The following is a 16,185-nucleotide window of genomic DNA, read 5'->3' as shown; positions in this document are numbered from 1 at the left end:
ATTTTATGCTAAATAAAAGAAAGACACAGTTTCATGATGAAGTTTGATCATGACGGATACTATAAAGAGAAATGGAATCAGGTGATATTTTCTTTTACATGAGCGTTCCAACATTTGCACTACCTGAAGGATATAGAGATTCTTAATAAAATATAAATATTTACTAATATTTGATTGTGTGTGTGTTTGCAGGTATTCTATAAGAACAAGAACCTTGATTTCAACCCCTGCATATCAGTAGAGTTAACTTGAGTCTAAGGTTATAAAGAAATTATTTAGTGCTCATCCACAGTGAACTAAAGGAAACTTGCTTTTTCCTGAGTAAGAATCCATTCCTGAACTTCCAGGTTGCCTATAGGGCCATTTTTGTCCTCCTGAAGGCTCCTGAAGACTCTGGGGGGCCTCCAGGGGGGGCAGGGAGGGTGTTTTTGCCCTCCCCAGGCTCCATCATGATGGAGGGTCCAACATGAGCCAAAAGCAAGGGGGAGGGCTGGGGTCATACGGGCATGCACGCAGAGGGTTATGCCCATAGTATTATGGGTGTGGGTATGCCCACACACAACTGCCCCTGCGCTCCCCCCCACTTTTGGCATGTGATGGAAAAAAGGTTAGCCATCACTGGTCTAGGGAATTAAGCATGGCATTGAAGCATGCAAGTCTTAAAGCTGTCAAGTTGCAAGACCCTTGCACCCCTAACCCTTTAGAAAAAAGAAAAAACCCAGGGTCTTCAAACCTGACAGCTTGAAGACTTGTGGACTTCAACTCCCAGAATTCCTCCTCCAGTCATGTTGCGGCGACGTCATCTGCGTGGATCTATCTTCGGCTTTTTTCACAGGGGGCAGGGCTGCTGCTGAAGACGTCGACGAGCCCCTGCCACCACCAGAACAACAGCTGCCTCCTCCTCCTCCTCCAACAGCACCACTACATTTGGAGTGAAGCCGCCAAAGCTCCCGCTGGCGCCCCCCTCCACTTGGAGCACCGCGTTACCCCTGCTGCCTTCTCCGCCGCTGCCATGATTTTGAGAAGCCATGAGGCCTTTTTTCCCTGCTCCTGCCCCCCCCGCCACCTTCCTACTGGCTCCCGCAGCCTCATGGCTCCTCAAAAGCACAGCAGAGGAGGAGGGGGCAGGGTAACGCGGGGCCCAACTCAGGTGCTCCGAACGGAGGGGGAGGTGCTGCTGCCATAGGCGGGGGCGCCGGCGGGAGCTTTGGCGGCTTCACCTCTGCCGCAGCGTCAGGTGCTGTTAGAGGAGGAGGAGGCGGCAGCAGATATTCCGGTAGCGGCAGGGGCTTTACTTTAGCTGTAGCGCCGGGCGCAAGCAGCTAGGATTGGACATCCACAAAGGACCTCCTCCCCGAGCTTGCTTTCCTGGCGTTAGTCGCCCCGCGCTCACCAAAACAAGTCCGGGGAGGTCCTTTGCGGGCGGCCAGTTCTAGCCGTCTGCAAAGGACCTCCCCAGCCTCCGGCGCCTGTGACAGCAGAAAGCACTGCGCGGCAGTTGGAAACTGCTGCGCAGTGTTTTCTTGCCACCTACACGGGCGCGCAGCCGTGCACCTTAGAGGGAACAGTGGGAGGGAGGGGAGAGGGCACCCGGCACACAGAAGAGCCGCATTAAAATGTGTAAAGAGCCGCATGTGGCTCGCGAGCCGCGGCTTGCCGACCACTGGTATAGGGCTTCCTGCCTGAGCAGGAAGGAAAATAGGTTGGGCTGAAAAAGTGAGTGACTGGCCCATAGTCATTCCAACCCGCTTTCATGCCTAAGGTGGAACTACAACTCAAAGTCTTCTGGTGATTGGCCCAAAGTCACCCATCTAGCTTTCATGCCAAAAATTAAACAAGAATTCACTGACATTTGGTTTGTAGCCTGCTGTTTGAAGACCCCTGGGTTTTTTTTTCTAAAGGGTTAGGGGTGCAAGGGTCTTGCAACTTGACAGCTTTAAGACTTGCGTGCTTCAAATGCCAGAGTTTATTGAAACTAAAAACAGTGTACCATCCTATGTATTTTCGGTTTTAAAAATGTGGCTCTCAAAATAAATTTCAATCGTGGTTTTGGCGAGATTTGGCTCAGTTGAAAAAAAAGGTTGCCCACCACTGCCCTATACCATTTCAGACAAATGCTTGTCCAATCTCTTCTTAAAAACTTCCAGTGTTGGAACATTCAGAACTTCTGGAGGCAAGTTTTCCACTGATTAATTGTTCTAGGAAATTTCTCCTTTGTTCTAGGTTGGTTCTTTCCTTGATTAGTTTCCATCCATTTCTTTTTGTCCTGCCTTCTGGTGCTTTGGAAAATAAATTGACTCCCTCTTCTTTGTGGCAGCACCTCAAATATTGGAACACTGCTATCATGTCACCTCTAGTCCTTCCTTTTGATAAACTAGACATATCCAATTCCAGCAATCTTTCTTTACATGTTTTAGTCTCCAGTCTCCTAATCATCTTTGTTGCTCTTCTCTGCACTCTTTCTAGAGTACATCTTTTTTACATTGTGGTGACCAAAATTGCATGCAGTATTTCAAGTGTAGTCTTACCAAGGCATTACAAAGTTATCTTAAAACACTTCACATGATTTTGATTCTACATTATTTATAAATAAATAATAATAAGTGGAAAGAAATAAATATGTCACAAATCCATGTTTATACAAAAAAAATTATAACATACTTACAGTCATTATTAAATGAAATAATATATTACCCGATCAAAGAAGTTATCCATTTTGGCAAACTCTGTCGACTTCTCCATTCCTCCATGGTGGCTAATGCCAAATCTTTCTCTCTTTGTTCACACAATATTTTTCTAAGTAATCATAGGTTGAAATAATCTTCCATTACTTTGTATTGTTTATCTATTAATCCTAAAAGGAATAACCTTGCTGTCAATTCATTATTACATTTTAAAATCCTATGTATAAAAGTATATATTTGAATCCAGATTTTTTAAAAAACCTTTTTGCATGTCTACCAAGCATAATAAAATGTCTCTTCATGTTGTTAACATTTTCAACATATATTTGAAGTCTCTTTATTTTAGATAATTTCTCTGGTGTCATGTACCAATGCATCATTTTGTAAACAATCTCTTTGAGATCATAACACAATGTGACTGTCAATCCTTTTAACCAGCTTTTTAAACATTTTATGAATGTATTATTAATGTCAATAAAAGCATACTAAAATAGACAAACTTTGTGTTTGTTATTTTGGTATTTTCAGTAATGCATAACTCAATCAAAAGCAAATTCTAATTAGTAGAAATCAGCCATTCTTTACTTGCAGTCATGGGACAATATGATGTTAATGTAAACTTAAAGCACACCAACATTTATAATTTTAGAGACTCTCTTGTCATAATTTTTCACAATGGGAAGTCCCTTGAATAGTTATTGAAATCAGGAGCAATTTATATATTCTTCACTTACTCACAGAAAGGATTCTAAATGTAGAGTACATTTATAAGTCTTTGGCCCATTTCCATGATTCAGCTAGAACAATTAACTAGTAAAATATTTTTTTGCTTACAGCATCAAGCTACTTCTTGAAATAATATAGCAATTAAAATGATCTGGTATCTGTTGTTTCTTTATTCTGTGGCACTGCTTTCATATTTCAAAATAAAAATTTCAGACGACTTATATTTAGTTTACAAACAGAATAATATTCTTTAAAAAAATTAAATAACATAAAATATTCTTCTGGATTAAAATAAAAGTTTGTAATGATCAATCAAAGTGTGAAAGCTGAACCTGATTGACAAGCAGTTTTTCCATTAAGTGGGAATGCACCAGTGGTGGGTTGCAGGCGGTACGTGTACCAGAGCCTGCCCAGAGCACCGGGTACTGTTCCGGTACAGTCCTCCAGCCCGCCCAAGCTCCTTACCTGTCCTTTAAGCCTTTGGCACTTCTGCGCACGTGCATGGCGCATACAGTGCCTGCACGATGCTCCGCCGAGCATCCATGTGGGCGACACGGGGCCTGTTCCAACTGTATGGGTTGGAACGGGATCCGGAACCCACCACTGAAATTTACAGATAGTCAGTTCATTTCTGTTGCATCATTCTATAATTTCAGACAATGCTATATCTTCCCTGATACACAGCTGTTTGCTTGAATTTTTTTCTAATATGTGTTTAATATGCAACTTTATGTAACTCATTCAATTTTAATACATACTCTCTCCAATACTTAGAATAAGGTATAGCCATCATGATAATGATTTTTGATAGCATCTTTGATAAATATTTGTATTTCATCCTTGTTCAAATACTGAACAGTCCACCTGCAGAGATTTTATAGATACAATATCTAGATGCCAATGCAATCCCACAATGTACTGTTTGAGTAAGATGCTTAAAAGGAGTTAGAATTCTCATTTCATAGCTTCTGCACTTTGGAAGGAAAAATATGTATGGATACCTCCATCTGCTTCTACTTCAAAACCACTAGAAGCTTGTGCCCTAAGGTTATAATCCTCAGAACATTAATTTAGAAATATCATCAATACTGCTTCATTTCTCATAAATACAGTTAGTACTGGGAGTGCATTATTAGTGTTTAATATTTTTTCAGGTAATCAGAAAAATGAAAGTGTACATTATTTATTTTGGACTCCTTACATTCATACTGTGATACCTTGGTGTAGCCAATCATGCTCCATAAATCCTTTTTAAAAATTGCTCAATCTTTTCTATTATTACTAATAAGAAGTATGTCTCAAGGCACCATAAGTATAGAAAACTAAGCTGCGTGTAGGGTCAGATACCTTAACAGACAATCTCAAATGAGAAAAATAAAACTAAAATAAATCTACTATTTAAAGAAACTAGAACAGAAAAGCATGACTTTTTTCTGTGACATTATATTAACATTTAAGTTTTTATTACCACAGTCATTTGCATTTTACATATATACATATATGACCGTGTTGTGCCTTTGCGGCTTCTGACCCAGTGCTGATCTTGGGTAGCTCCCCAGTTTACCGAGATGCTCCAGGAGATGAAACGCTGGAAAAGATGCCTAGAGAGTGATTGCAGGGCCAACTGCTCCGGATCCAACCGAACACTAGTAAGAATTCATATTAAATCCTACTTATTGGTGATAAAGGCGGCAAAATGGCAACATTTTTCCGCTCTTATTGCGTCTGCAGATAACTGCCCAGCCACCCTGTTTAGGGTGACCCGCTCCTTACTTAATTAAGGAACTGGGGAAGATCCCTTGCAGGGTAGGGCTGAGGAATTTGTTTAGTATCTGCAGGATAAAATCGCTCAGATTCGGACAGGCTTGGTCTCTGACTGGGTACATTCGGGCGAGTCGACAGGGATGAATCTTGTAGAAACTATCTGGGATGAGTTTGACCCTGTGACTCCCGAGGGCATGGACAGAATTATGGGGAGACTCAGTGCTGCCACTTGTGTGCTGGACCCGTGTCCCTCTTGGTTAGTTTCGGCTTCCCGGGAGGTGACATGAGGCTGGCTCCAGGCAATTACCAATGCTTCATTGAGAGAGGGGTTCTTTCCCACCACCTTGAAGGAGGCGGTGGTGAGGCCCCTCCTTAAGAAGCCTTCCCTGGACCCAGTCTCTTTAGCCAACTATTGTCCCATCTCCAACCTTCGCTTTGTAGTGGTTGTTGAGAGCGTGGTAGCATGTCAGCTTGCCCAGTACCTGGACGAAACTGCCTATCTGGATCCATTTTAGTTGGGTTTCAGGCCCGGGTACAGCACGGAGATGGCATTGGTAGCATTGGTTGATGATCTCTGGCAGGCCTGGGACATGGGTTGTTCCTGTGTCCTGGTCCTATTAGACCTCTCAGCGGCTTTTGATATCATCAACCATGGTATCCTGCTGTGATGACTCGGGGGTTGGGAGTGGGGGGCACCGTTTTGTGGTGGCTCTCCTCCTACCTGTCAGATCAATCACAGTTCGTGTTGACTGGAAGGCAGAGATCAACCCCGAGGTGCCTCACTTGTGGGGTGCCCCAGGGGTCGGTTCTTTCACCCCTCCTGTTCAACATAGTCATGCAACTGCTGGGCAAGATCATCCGTGGTTTTGGGGTACGGTATCACCAATACGCTGATGATACCCAACTTTTCATCTCTACCCCAAATGACCCAAACGATGCCCTCGATGCGATGTTCCGATGCATGGAGGCTGTACAGACCTGGATGGGGACAAACAGGCTTAAGCTCAATCCCTCCAAGACTGGGTGGCTATGATTCCCGTCATCCCGATTTGTGCATCTTGTACCATCTTTGATGATAGCGGGAGAAATTTTAGCCCACTCAGAAAGGGCCCGCAATCTGGGAGTCCTCCTGGATATGGGGCTTAGTTTAGAAGAACACCTGACAGCCGTGACCTGGGGGGGGGGGGGGCTTTTACCAGGTTTGCCTGGTACGCCAGTTGCGCCCCTTCCTGAATCGGGATGCCCTGTGTACAGCCACTCACAACCTCGTCCTTTCTTGCCTGGACTACTGTAACACTGTCTACATGGGGCTGCCCTTGAAGAGCACCCGGAATCTTCAGCTGCTCCAGAATGCTGCTGCGGGGGTTGTCATGGGGGTACCTAGGTGCTCCCATGTTACACCCCTTTTAGGTGGTCTGCACTGGTTGCCGGTTGTTTTCCGGGTGCAATTCAAGGTGTTAATTATGATCTTTAAAGTGCTCCATGGCTTAGGCCCAGGGTGCATGCGAGACCACCTACTGCCACCGGTAGCCTCCCACCACCCAGTACAATCCCACAGAGTTTGCCTCCTCAAGGTGCTTTCGGCCAGGCAGTGTTGGCTGGCGACCCCCAGGGGGAAGCCTTCTCTGTGGGAGCGCCTTCCCTTTGGAATGAGCTGCCCTCGGAGCTTCGCATAATTCCCGACCTCCGGTCCTTCCAGCTGCCCTAAAAAGTTGGCTTTTCCAGCAAGCTGGCCTGGCTTGAATAAAATAAATTATTAATTTTAATTGTTAATATTGGGATATTCTTTTTAATCTTTCTTTTAACTTTTGTAATATGTGTTTTTATGCTGTACGCCACCCTGAGTCCAATGAACCTAAACCTAAACCATAACATGATCTGATATCCTCATCCATATACATTTGAAATTAAGAACGTTTGCCGGAGTTCCGGTTCCGGCGGCGGCGGCGGCAACGGGCAGCTCTTTGCCCGCTCCGGCTCCCCGGTGGGCTTCCCCACTCCTTGGGGGGCACAGGACACCCCGCAGAGGGGTCCTGCCGGAGGGGCGGCATCGCGGAGGACTCCTGCAGCGGCGGTAGCCGGCGGGAGCTCTCTCGTGCGCCCAAGGCACCGGGGAGCAAGCTCGGAGGGCGCTTCGCATTCCTACGCCTCGCGCCTCGCTATAAGCCGACTGGAGAATGCTACAATTGAAGGAAGCAGCTGCGGTGCGGTGAGGTTGCTTCTCTCTTCATCCCTTACTTTGCATGAAGATTTACTCAGCTTTTAAAACTTTAAAATAACTTTCGGAGCATTTTAGAGGTGGGGCTGGAGGGAGGGGGGTTTTTCCCCCCCCCTTGGACAAGCGGCGAGAAACAATTTTGCTCTCAGCCCCCGGGGAAGGAGGAGGGGGGAGAGCCAACGAATGAAGCCTCACTTAGGCTGAGATGATTTTCTTTTCAATTTAATCCTACATATTACAATGATTTGAGGACTTTTGGAACTTTTTAAAACTTCGTTACGCCTCTGTGCCCAAAACTGGCAGGGCAAGATGGCACACTTCCGTTGTCTTTATGAACTCTGAAACCTGACTCCACCTTTAAAACTCAGGCTTCCGGTCTTTGTCTCCGTGTCTCCCAGAGGAATCTCTTGTGGATTGGTATTTTTTCAACCTTCTAGGGGAAATTTTCTATCTATTGCCAGACTTATTGGAGAGACTCTCTTCTGCCTGGTTCTTCTGCTCCCGGATTCACTTGGCTACCCTTCTTTTCTAACTGCTTACTTCATATTTGGACTGAACTTCTAACGTTATAAAGGATGGCATCTAAAAGACCCCCTCCTGGAAAACCTGGCTTTGCCACTTCTGCTCCAACATCCGCAACATCCAGTCCAGCCACACAGTCAAAGATAACAGAATTGATGCAACATAAGACTACAGAGATGGACTTTCAACAAATGCTTCAACAAATTCTACAGGGCCAGGAGGAAATCAAGAAACAGCTAAGGGAAATGAAAGATGAAATTAAAGAAAATCAAGCCCAAATATATAAGAACTCACAAAGACTGAATCTTGTGGAAGGGGGGGTGGAGGAGGTGAGGGGGGGGTGGAAGCTGTGCAGAAAGGGAACAAAGATCTTGACATCCAACAGATGAAATTAGAATTTGAGAGAATGTCCTATTATCTTAGATTTCAAAATGTTATAGAAGAAGATGGGGAAAATATAAGGGACATCATGACAAACATTCTGGCTGACTACATACACAAAGAAAAACAACAGATGGGGTGGGATATAGACCTGGTTTATAGAGTGAACTCAGCTTACGCTAGAACACACAATGTACCCAGGGAGGTTCACATTAAATTCCTTAGAAAAAGCACAAGAGATGAGATTCTGGGTGTACAAAGGGGGCAAGCATTGACATATCATGATATGGAGATAACCATTCTGAAGCAGATCCCTAAGAAGATTAGAGAAAAAAGAAAAAAATATTCGCAATTAGCGAATAAATTATACCAGAAAGGGGTGTGGTTTAGATGGTTGATGCCTGAAGGTATGCTGATATTCTGGGAGGAGACAAGAATCAGAATCAATTCACCCATAGAGGCGCAGGCCTTTATGGAAAAAAATAAAACACTCCTAGAGAAACCACCAGACACCACAACGGACACGCAGGACACGGGAGGGGCCAGAGCTCTGCCAGTGGAGGGAGATGGGGCAATAGCAAGAAGACTCAGATCACAAAAATAAACAAGAAAATCATATTATTATAAATTGACCGAAAGTGAAAATGGAATTATATTAGGATTTTATATTGAATTGTTTAATTTGATTGAATTTAATAATAGAACTAATATGCTGATTGTAATCAATTATATACTAATGCATTATATATAAATGTATACTATGGGTATGGAGGGAGGGGTGCCTCTCACATTTTGCAACTGCCAAAATTTGTATACCTGTCCATTTACCCTTTTCCCTATAAATTTTGAAAAACCAATAAAATTTTATTACAAAAAAGAACGTTTGCCCATTAAACTGAATTATACTAGCCATTTGGTTGACCATTCACTGATTACTTTTAGACTTCTTATAATCAATCAGTCTTGTTTCTTACTATTTCACCTAAGTGCTTTTCTAAAAAGTTTCTAAATGTTTTGTGAGGTAAGATGTATCATTTCAGGATCATACAAGGCTTGTTTCTTAGCCTGCTTTGATATTTTTATTCAATTCTTAAAATTTACAATTTCCTGGATGCTAGGAGAAAGATCAGCTGGCCCCTTCTTGGACTAGGCTGATTTTCTTTTTTACATTGTGTGATACCCTCTGACAATTACTTGCATGCATGCTGCTCGAAATGACATACTTTCTATAGCATTCGCCTATCCCCATGATTGGTTGGGTGCTTTTCTTCTCACCTTGCAGAGTGCCCACTTCTAATTTTACCACCAACCAATTTATTATTTTATTTTCATCTTGAAAATAAATTGTATCCTGAATAACTTTAGGTATTTAAAACATCCGAAGGGCTAATTTGAAATTTTGTAAATGCAGAGGTCAGCAGCAGTACTAATTCATAGATATACAAAAATAACATAGAGTTTCCTTGTTAATTAGAACATAGAATAATAGGGTTTGAATAATGGAAGTTCAACTATGTGCTCAAATAGGAGACCCTATACTATTCTGAACAAACAACTGCCCATTCTCTTCAGTGATACATACCCACAATTTCTGGAGAAAAACCCTTCCACTGATTAATTGTTCTCATAGTTAGGAAATTTCTCCTTAGTTCTGATTGGTTTAGTTATCCTCCACCCAATCTTTTCCTGCCTTCGGTGCTTTGGAGAATAGCTTGACTCATTCTCCTCTGTGACAGCCCCTCAACTACTGAAAAACTGCTATCATATCACTTGTAGTCCTTCTCTTTGTTAGTTCTCGACATGGGTTGTATGGTTGTTCAAGGAGGGGTAGCACATCTGATGTAGAGGCATGTTGTATCTTTTTAGGGCAGCTCATTTTAGGGCAGCTTTTGGGGCAGCTCATCTACCTTTGATCCCTACCTGTCACTGAGCTCCTAGTAGCTGTAGCATGTGCAGCTGGACAACAACTTTGACAGGCTGGCCAAACCAAGTTGAAAGTAGCCGTTGGGTCATTGATCTTCGGTGACTTACGGACTTGTCTATCCCAAGCATGTGAAGACAGATTCCAGCAGATTGAGCGGATGAAACCTACTAGAATAGGACAATGGTCATGAAACGGTCTCTGCAAGCGATGTGGTATGCTAAGAGCATAGCAAGACACAAAAGACGTCCTGGTCAACCACTTCGCCTGACCCATCTCCAACTGTCTCAATTCTTGTCCTGCTATTGGAGCAAGATGGAATCTGGGAAGAGAAAGTGAGGCTGACTATGCGCACTTCTACCTCACTTTAATCCAATTCACATGCAAGTCTTGAAATCCCCCAATTCCCGTGGTGGACAGCCCACAACCTGTTAGATGTCAAGGTCCTCTTCGAACACGATGGATGAACATCATTGGTCTAGACATACCTAGTTCCTTCAATTGTTCATTGTATGCTTCAGCCTCAAAGTCCCTTATTTATTTATTGTTTTTCTCTACACTCTTTCTAGGGTCCCAGTATCTTTTTTTGTATCATGGTTCTAGTCTTTAATTCAAAGTTCCAGTTCTAGTCTTTAATTCAAAGGATTTTGAAGATGATATATGACGATGTTAACAATTTGTCAAAGGAAGAAAATGTTATTTAATCACTTTTTCAGCCTCAACTGCTGCAATTCTCAAAAAACAATTCCTCTACCTCTCTTCCATACTAAAGGGAAATGAAATAAATAGTTGGACATACACATCAGAGGTGGGTTCCTACCGGTTCAGACCAGTTCCTCTGAACTGGTAGTGGTTTGGCAGCCTGGGTCTCTGGAACCGGCAGCAGCCCAGGCCTGCCATGCCCCCAAACAAGTTCTCCTCTGGGGCCGCCATCTTGATTTTTGGTTCTGCGCCTGTGCAGAACAATTGTAATTGCACAAACTTAATCTTTTTCTTTCTTTTTTTACGTTTTGTGCATGCGAAACATATTTTTGTGCAAATGCGAACCAAAATTTTTGTACACACCGAGCCAGCAGTAATGCCGGGATCAACCCAGCCCTGATACACATCTGAAATAGTATGTGAAAATGACCTTGGTAAACCTGAGGAAGAATCTCAGACTAGATAAAGGTCAGACAAGCAACCTCACAATAAAGTTAGAGCTAGTATTTCTGGGCATGCTTTTATTTGGAATACCTTGTAAGACTGACATCTTTACTTCATCTTCTATACATTTGGCCCTATGTTTCCTATGAAGGGTAGTATTTTCTTTTAAGAAATCTGATAGGGTGGTTGAGGCCTAGTGAATGCAAGACAAGAATGGGCTGAAAAACTCAGCAAATGAGGAAATGGATCACCTACAGCAGGGGTGTCAAACTCATGTCGTCACAGTGGTGTCATGTGATATATCAGGACTCCCCCCCCCCTTCACTAAACCAGGCATGGGTGTGGGCAGAGCATGACTCATCCAGCCCATGGGCCAGGAGTTTGATAGCCTTGACCTACAGGTTCTGTACAGCTTTGATTTTGAATAGAGATTGAATAGAGATAACGCAGAGAACAGATGTAGAACTGATTCTGGAGCTTTATAGCATCTCAGAATGGCAGTGCCCCTTGTATATTCAGGAAACATACTGCATGAAAGGAGATACAAAAAAATCACAACTGTTTCTTAGGTCTATTGCTTCTTAAATATAAATTCCAGCTTTGTTTCAGTTTCTAACTGACTAGGATCCTGTGGAGATAGCCTGATCTCATGCTGCAATTATGAAATGTTTGAGAATTACAAGGATAATTTTAGTCCAGCAGTAAGTAGGATAACAGAAGAAATGCATAAGGCATTATTCACTATAAAATTCAAATAGTTCTGTTACAATTTGACATTCAAAGGGATCCTATGCAAAATAAATTCATGGCCGGGGAGCTGAATGTATTCCATGTTTATTACATTTATTTCAGGAGGATTAAAAAAGATTAAATAGTAGGTGGCATTAGGTACCTGAAAATTATGCATAAAATGGAAATATTATGAATGGTGCCAGTAGGGAGCACCACAGGTAGTGTATTGAAGGATTCTAGATTTGCACATGATATATAAATTGGTGTTGATACAGCTGTTTCAAAACACATTAAGAGGGGAAAGGGGCAGATTTATTTGATTTACTAGCTTCACAATTTAATTTTTAGTTTTTGAAGTTTGATGAAAGAACTGTATGTATTCTCTCACCACTTTCTTCATGTCCCAAGTGTAGTTTTCTTTAAAACTTTGAAGTTTATATCTGCATCACAAATACTTTGTATTCTACCTACTTAACCAGCAACAAATTTCTACCAGTGATACAAAAACAATGTCCCTGAGTTTTATAAAACTTTTATATTTGTCCCTGTGGTGAAGATATGGGACTAACCATCACACCAAGAACAAAAAAACAAACAAATGAAAGAAAGAAAGAAAAAACAATAAAACAAAACCAACTCCAAACAAAACGAATCTTCTGCAATAAAATGCAATGTTTATTACAGGTATAGTTAAGATATAATCTGTATATCTTAACTATAATTGGATTTTGCATGCTAGTTATCCATAGGATTATTTAAGGGTAGTTGCCCCAACTCATAAAATGTTCAGTAGCTTTTCTCTTAGTTTCTCTTTTCCAAATTTCTAGTCCAGCCAAACTAACAAACAGATATTATATAACACTCTTCTACTGTCTGCAATCCTTCCCTCTGTCTTCTAGGTTGATTCATTTTCCACTTTGCCAAAATTCCCACTAGACCTCTTGAATCTCTGCTTTACTGCCTGCTTGAAGTTTTACCAGTACTTTATAGAGCAAGCTCCCTGCTATTACAATGACCAGCTTGAATCTGGAGACTTTGTAGGACAACAAAATCTGTGTCAGTGTACAGTGACAAAAAATCAGGGGTAAGGTAGCATCCCTTCCGACTAACAAATGTTATTAGAGGGCATAAAGTCAGGCATAATGCAAATCTTTTAACAGGATTTGATAATCAGGAAAGGTGCTTCCAGATTCCTGATTTTTTTTTTTGCTATCACCGATCTGCATATTTTCATATCTAGCAGGGTGTTTTCCAACAGAGTGTTACCCAGCTTCTTTTGTCTTTTGGATGGGATTAGAACTGATGGTTTCCCTGTTTCTAATTGAGTACTTTGGATATTGGAAATTGAATTTTTGAATTGATCTATGATTTACGCAAGACTAAATACAGGATTTGAATCAGATCAGTTCAGATTCATACAATCATTAACAATCATGTACAGGTATCATAGGTTAATGAATATCTTTCAAATTCCTGCCCAGAATATCTAACCATAATGTTCCTTATAGATCTAATGTCTACTAATCCTAATGGTATGTCACTATCTTCCAAGACATTTTCATAGTATCAGCTAGAAGCTCCCTTCCATAGTAACGGTAACCAAGGCAGTCATACTGTGTCATGTCCAGCACAAAGTAATAAAGTCTAATGGCCCATTCAATTTCATTATAATCTCACTCAATGATCATTCTTAAAAATATCATGACCAATAGACAAATATCACAATGCAGCATTCAGTGACATGTATAAAATTACTTTTTAGTGTGTCTTTAGGCCAATGGAAAGTGGTTTCTCCAGATGTTATGGAACTAAACACTCAGCATCCTTATTAGCAATATTTCGTACACCAGTATATTGATGTAATGCCATCGAGAAATCCACATTTTGCTTTATTTTCATTATCGATGCATCAATTCTCTTCCTAGTGAGTGGAGCATAAGAAACTATTTTATATGAGATTACATTATTTCCCTGTCTATCTCTATGTTGCTTATTGTCAGTGGCAATGCTCTTCATTGAAATGTTGATGTTTTCACCATTATATTCCTCTCCCAATTAACTGGTATGTGAATACCAGAAATACCAGAACTAAATCTGGAGTAGAGCTATGACATGCCCAGCATGCATTCTACCCATTCCTTCACTTAAAATTATCCTTCTCCATAGCCATGAATGTCAGGAAGTTGCTATATTTTGCCTCCAGCATCTAAGGCAATGTGTTTCTGAATTCTGAGTTCTTGGAGAATAACAGCATGAGAAAGTTTTGCTTCAAGTCCTATGTAATGAACTTCATATAGGCTGGCTACTGTGGGAAAATGGATTAGATCTGCCTTTGGTGTCATTCAGCAAGGCTCTATTTTCTGCACTTTACTGTTGATTGCAAGTGTGAAAGCTATATGCCACTGTATATATGTGAATGACTATTTAGACTACCAGATCTGAGTTGCAAAGTTTCAGATGATCATTAGATATCAACAATTAACCAGGGTGCTATTATATTATGATTGTACAGAGTTTTGTAGCCAATGCATAAATGCCATAAAGAATGAATTGTCTTCCTTTGCTGTATCGCATGATCAACCCTACCTCCTAAAACCTGAATGCGGAAGCATAGCTTCTGTTTTAATTTTTTCGGTAAGATCTCAATAAGGTGGTGTGAAATTATTTCAAAAGCTTCCCAAGTTTTAGCACCTTGCTGATAAAGAGTAACAGCGGATACAGCCAGAAATGTTTTATATAAACAATGTGCTCCACTGATAGCTTGCCTAGGCTACTCATGAGTCTGCCTGGGATCATGGCAACTATGGGAGATAAATCAGTTAATGAAACATTTAACATATCACTTGTAATTATTTATAATTAATACTAATGAAATCAGGATTGAATAAACAAGCAATATAATTTTGGAGATAAGGGATAATTAAATAATGTGAGCAACAGGACCAGTGCTAATTGAATCGTACTATTATGATAATATACAGTATATTTTTTAAAAACAACAACACCTGTGGGATATTTAAACTTCAACCAGATCATTTTAACAATTCCAAATATTCTGCCAATTTTTATGTTATCTTTTCTGAAGAGCATTTCATGATGGATACCTTTGAAGATTTCAAACTTTTCTTCTTAATCTATCTCTGCCTAAATCTACTTTTCATTAAATAGAACTAAATAAATAGAAAGAAAGGCACGGGGACGGACGGACGGACGGACTAGCTGTTACTTCTGATTAATTCCGACCATTAGCATAAACCAGAAGTTGATTCCCTGGTGATAATGTTTTGGAGACCACTGATTTGCCTGTACGAATAAACTTTACATTAGAAAAAGTCCTAAAAGCGTTGAAAGAATGCATTTCTCTAACAAGTCTGAATTGGAGATTTCTGAAGGTAGAAGTACTGGAACAATGTAAGTTAGCTTTTGAATATCTCTTCTGATAAATACAGAGCACTTACCCTCTGCATTGGTTCAAAGTGACTCTGATCTGTCTCTCTGCTATATATTTGGCTCTTATTTTCATTTTAATAGCTGTAGGAGTAAGGGAGATGAGGTTGACAAGATACACAAGATCTATTGCCTAAGCAAAAGAGAGAAACATTTTTTTAAAGTCCACAATGAGATAATATTTAGAAACAGCTCAAACAGATGCCTTCCAAGTTACCTGAACTATAAGAAGTAGGAGGAGGGGGTACCAAACAATTAGACTTGCAAGACTCATGCCATCTCCACTAAATAAACCAGATCGGGAAATCAATTCCACAGCAAGGCTGAAACTAATTTCTATTGCGATTTGCTTTAATAAAACACTGAATACTACAAAAACTCTAACATAGGGGTGTCGAACTCAAAGTCCATGGGGTGCTTAGATCTGGCCCACAGGACCAACCTAGAAACAGTGAAGACTGGCTCGCGGTGCGTCTGCCCATGAAAATGGAGCTTGGGAGTGCCGTGCACAGCCCTTCCGAGATCTGTTTTCAGTGGCGACAGCCTCCCTTAGCCCTCTGAGCAAAAATGGAATGTGGCCCTCCTGGGCACTGTTTTCACTGGCAGACGGCTGCAGGACGTTGAGCAAGCACACCCACCCTGGC

The sequence above is a fragment of the Natrix helvetica genome, assembly GCF_964273705.1.
Source record: "Natrix helvetica genome assembly, chromosome: 5".
Taxonomy (NCBI): Eukaryota; Metazoa; Chordata; class Lepidosauria; order Squamata; family Natricidae; genus Natrix; species Natrix helvetica.
This window is presented reverse-complemented; position numbering follows the sequence as displayed.